Below are 5976 nucleotides of genomic sequence, written 5' to 3'. Positions count from 1 at the left end.
ACTATCAAACTAACCTACCCTGACTAACCTAACATAGGGTATAGCACCCTACATGACTGGCGAGGTGGGAGGGATGGGAGAAACTCTTAACAAAAATATCTGACTGATGTAATAGGCAAATCAAAGTATTTTCTTCATTTTGCATCAAGAGAAAAATGTGATTTGCTCTGGCTGAAATGTTATAAGAAAGAACAAATTTCAGTGGCTAATATTATTATTCAGGTTAATTAGAAGAAGCATAATCTTCTGGTTATTCATTCAGAACGCTTAGTTAAAATCTAGCCCCTTCCAATAAAAGAAAATCTTAAATCTTTTGCTTATTTTCATGCTAAAGAAAACAGATTTTGAACTGGATATCCTAAAAAAAAAATGCCACAAAGACAAATATTAGTAACGGTATTACCATACATTTTTAAGATGTCATATATTTTTAAGGTCACAATTCACCTTGACTTCATGTAAGCTGCAGTCTACAGACACCTGACATTTGCCCTATGCTTAAAAGCAAAAACGTTCAAATTGATTGATGTTTCTAAAACACGTGGTTCAATATATTGCTCTAGAAAGTGAATATGCGATCGTTCCCCAAGCCAAAAATTAGTAGTTAACTATACTGCTCTATGAAATGAATTTTCGATCGTCCAATAAGTAAAAAAAAAAAAGTCTGATTATGGTAGAAAAATAATTATGACTGTGACAACATGAGCAACTTCAATAACCCTTGCTGGCAGCATGGCATCACAAGATACCGAAATCATGCTTCACAACAAAATAAATGGGTTACAGCCTATAACATTATTTATTACAATATCCTATACAGTACTTACTACAATATCCTATACAACAGCATAACAGACAATGTCTCTACACGACCGTGTGCTTGGACATCCTACAACCGTAATTCTTCGCCATTAGCCTAGTGCACTAAAAGCATCAAGTAACTACGGTAAAAGCGCTGTCATAGGAGTTTTTTGCTGCCAAAGTTCACCAGAGCAGCCATTAGTAGCGTCAATATTGAAGACGGTCTACTACAGTTTGGTTTCATTACATTACATTAATGAATTGAAGCATTCTAAATGACAAGCTTGATTTACGAAAAGGATAGCATTGGGTAGATTATTTGGTTAAAAGCATAGCCTACTGCCCTTTCCTCAAGTTAAAATGTTCAAAAACAAAAAATCGGCCGTGTTAAGCAGAACATTAGGCCTACGTCTCAATTATTTACTAATCTTACATGACGACTTACAATTCCAGCAGTAAAACTTCTCTGCAGCCAGAGAGAGAGAGAGAGAATACAAAATCAATTACATTACCTTTAGGACTAAGGGCCATTATAAAAGGCGCTATCTGGAATGCTAGGGTTCAATCATCATCCAAAGTGGCCTTTGTATAAAACACTTTAACGCTATAATTCTCTTTTGTTTTATGATCTCACTTCCTTACCAATGTTTTAAAATATCATGTTAACTACCACATGAATAGAACTAATGTAATCTAAAAACTGCACATGAAAGGCAATTTCCACGACAGAGTAGCCAAAGGTACCAGCTTCAGTTTTTACACAGTACAGTAATCCTGAAATACATACCCAGTTACCCACTAAATGCAGTCTTATTTATCCCGTGAATTTTGCAAGCAATTTATTGTTCCAGTAGAGTCATGCATACTTTTAAGCCAATATATTTTAGAGATAGCCTAAGAGAATGTTAATATTTGCAATATTCATTATTTTCCTCCAAATTACATATAATAATGCAAGTTGAAATATAATTGGTAAAGTATATAGGCTTTTTGGGAAGGCGCCAAAACCGGTTGGCTAGCTACGTACCGTATATACGATAAGCATAATTAGGCAGTACAGGATCATCTCTATAGCACTTAGTGCAAACCAAGTTAGATAAAAAAAAGAACAAAGAAAATTAACTGAATCTTAAGCGTATATGTTACACTAGCTTCGAATAATCATGTTACCTTCAATCTGCTGGCTTCTCATCGTAACGGCTCGCACCAGACTTCTATAATTTGCAGGATGTTCCTAAAGCTCTAGTCTGGTAAGAGAGTTGCTATTCCCAATCCCTTAAGCAGAGCCTAGATTATCTTTATAGCTTTGTTTATTCATTAAAATGAACTCCTATAAATGTCATGTTTAAGGCCTTTGGTTTTATTCTTATAATATTTGAGTAACTAGGGTAGCTGTCCGGCCCTATTATGCACATTCTTTTATATTCTTTCATATCATAGTAACTGCACTTACCTATGCAGGTTAACGCCTAGGCTACATATATTACGTATATCGAAAACTGGTTCACTCGTCGAGTAGGAATTACATCAGGGACTCTAAAATTCGTGGAGTGCATTCAGCTTTGGGAGAACCTATTAATACCTTTGCGCAAGTGGCAAAATGACCTTCCCCAATTTTCACATTTTTATGTTATTCTTATCATAACAGAGCTGTAGCAGAACTACAGTTTCTGTGCTCATACATGCAAGTTTTAAGGCATCCCTGTACTTCATTTAGAGTGGTATGTATACAGTAAAAAAAACTTATCGATGTAGAGGGCTCTTAATGTCTACTTCACAATTACCAAATATAGGGAGTAATTACTAGGACAAAGGCCCTTATGCTTTATATGTATTTAATGAGTTTATTTTCGGGTAAAGCCAGAGATAAATTAGTGCTTTAATTATTTTGCTGGTACAATAATTAAAGGCAGTTTTAAGAGACTAGGCCTAAAGCATGAAGGATACTGTCATTTTAAGCCAACTTTCTATTTCAGGTAGTTAGCTGTAGCCTTTTATCCTAAGTGAAGCATCGTTTTGATGTAAGTAAAAATTTGAGCATTGAATAAGGTTGGTTCTTTTGATGTTTTAGCCATGCTAAAACATGGTTGAGACAAAAAATGAAGAAACAGTCCAGATAGCCTACTCCATCAACGCATTTTAAATTTTATATTTTACAACTAAATAATGTACAAGGCAGTGGACTGGTTTAGTTTCCTGTGATGTCGTAACAATTTTGCGAAATTCTATAACGAAAGGTCAATGTAAAGAGGGGAAAACTGGCAGTGAAGACTTAGGAGTGGGAGAGATTGCATACTATTGCCCCCAAGAGGGAATACACGACTGCTACAAAAAAAAAATAAAAAAAAAATAAAAAACTACAATTCAGTATCATAATTCGAAGGAAATCAGAATACGTTTGGACAAAATATTATCTAGGATAGTAGTAATATATGTACAGTTAATCCGTAATGTATATTGGATAAGACACATGATTTATGAAACTTAAGGTTACCTGATTTTGGCATTTTAGGCTGGTAAGTTTTTGGGAGTTTTCTGGAATAAAATTTCAACTGCTGTTGACAGGGAAGGCTGCTGAGAACTCATTTTACATATAACTTCATAAAGGGAAAACCAACATGAAAATTTTTATTATAATATTTTCAGTTCAGCTACCATTGTGCATCATATTTATCAGATGCTGAAAAGAAAAGTTTAGATATTTTAGATAATCTGATAAAAATTACCATTTTAATTAAATGCTATCAATGTTACCAACTGTGCAAACAGCATTTTTGGCCTTATAAAAATGAGATGTAAAATATCTGAAAGATTAGAGAAGTTTACTTGAAACAGTGAATTATAATACTGGCAACAATGCTATTTTGGATAGTCATGATCGAATAATTTAGTCCACTTTCAGTGGAAATCTGAATATCCAGGCATTTAGTTCATACAGACCTGCATCAATACTGTACTGACCTTTCTCTTGACAGCTACTCATGGGTAGGTACTTGATAAGAACTTGTAGTCTGCCTAATGAAGAGAAAGTTTATACTGTATTTTGCAGAAACCCTGTTGTGTGCAACCCAGCTGTAAATTATTTCCTATGTAATATGGATTCTGGGACAACTGTAGCCTTTATTCACCAAAGGAGTCTGGAATTACAGCACCAAATATTTCGCCAAAAATGGCTCTGAATTACAGTACATCAGTTGCTGATTAAATTTTGAATTATTTGTGTTATTTTTCATCAGGCTAGGAAAACTGTTGCATGCAGCATAAACAACTTTCCTCAGAAATGCACAGAAGACAAGGAAGATAAAATGAGAGTGCTTGGTGAAGGTTAATGATCTAATAATGTATTGGGTTTGTTTTGAAATGCACATTTGTCCAGATGATGGCACTATGAACGATTGCTATGGTTCCTGAGTTATTGTAGATAATGAGTTTTTAGTGAAATACAAAACTCAACTATTCAAGTGGATGATTGGTTTACAGACTTGATCGTTGAGATGAGGCCCTGGATAAACTAGGTACAAAAGACGTTATTTAGTAAGAAAGAATGTACCAAAATCATTACAACTTTTCTCCAAATAGGTGTGTACGGTAATAAAATAAATTAATTCAAGATGGGGGCCAACAGTACAAGCTACCTTTACTGGAATAGAATGGAACGTAAAAATTTGGGAGTGAGGAAGGTTTTCAAGGTGTAACAGGAGGAAAACCTGGCAGTAGCACTATGAAACAATTGTCTGGAGGCTGTGACAGTTACGACGAGAGAGAATATGAAAAGAATTACGGTAGAAGGAATAAAAGATGTTGCAGCTAGAGGCCGAAGGGGTTCTGCAAAGAACCTTATGTAATGCCCACAGTGCACTGCATGAGGTGCACTGACAGCAATAAGCCCCTTTAGGGAACTACCTTTATTTCACAATACTGTAACTTTCCCAACCTCTTTCACACCATAAGTACTGCTTTCCCAAGGGAAAAGTCACTAAAGACTATCTTTGTCGTCTTATTAAAATCAGATTATCTTCGGCACATCTTTGGAGAGCTTTTATTTTAAAATTCCTGATGTTATTTAGGGCATTTACATACCGAGCCTTGCCTTTTCTATGATCTCCGGTATTTTATCTACTATTATTATTACATTATCATTACCCACACTGTACCAGTTGTTAAAACATCTGTTCCATTACTATTTCCTACTGTTATCTCTGTTCTTTTTCCTTACCTATTCCTTCTGCATATTTTCATCAAATGACCTTTTCCAGTGGACCTTTATTTTTTATAGACTGATTACACAGCTATTACACATTGCCCTTTCTTCATTTATCAGTAGAGATCTTCATTGCCCCCTCTCCATTTTATCATTAGGGAGCTTAGTTCATTCTTCATTTATTGTTCATGATCATTTTCCTTTCATCATTTATCAAAAGGATCTTCAAAGCATTCTCATCCATCCTTGCGGATCTTCAGTGCACTTTTTTCATTTGTCAGTCAGGATCTCTGCTGCCCTTTCCTCATTCATCAGTCAGGGTCTTCATTGTACTGTACTTTCTTCATTCTGTAAGGACCTTCACTACCTTTTCTTCAATTTTCAACAAGGGTTTCCTTAACCTGACTGAAATAATTGATGATTATCTTGTAACCTCACTGCATTGAGTCTTGTTCCTTTTTGTACACCTCTTCTATTGACATTTTGGGTGCTCAGATAAATTTTCTACTTCACAGTTAAAAATAGTTATACTTCTGTAATTGGGGCCATTTCTGTTTCTCTTTTCAATATGGCTGAATAAATGACAACTTATTTAACCACTAACCCTTCCTTCACCTATTCTTCAGGTTAGCGTCTCTACCCCTACAAGGTGGTATAACTTTTTCGAGTGGTCTTTTGTCTACTTTTTTTGTTGAACAGAAAGAGACTTTGGCAGTCTTGTTACGTCATCACTTCCATTCTTGCTACTGCATAAGGAGATGCAACAATTCTTTGGTAAATTGATTTGATGACTGCTTCTTTTCCTCTGATATCAAGTTTTAGACCAGTAACTGATTCAGTTTTCCTACATTACTTCTTAGATCTATTGCTTCCTTTAAGATTAAGAAACACACAAACATTGGAAGTACCTTACTGTCTGGTTGGGCTTTGCTTAAATAAAAAATAATCAGAACATTATGGCATATTGCAAACAC

This window comes from Macrobrachium rosenbergii, chromosome 20 (assembly GCF_040412425.1).
Source record: "Macrobrachium rosenbergii isolate ZJJX-2024 chromosome 20, ASM4041242v1, whole genome shotgun sequence".
Taxonomy (NCBI): domain Eukaryota; kingdom Metazoa; phylum Arthropoda; class Malacostraca; order Decapoda; family Palaemonidae; genus Macrobrachium; species Macrobrachium rosenbergii.
This window is presented reverse-complemented; position numbering follows the sequence as displayed.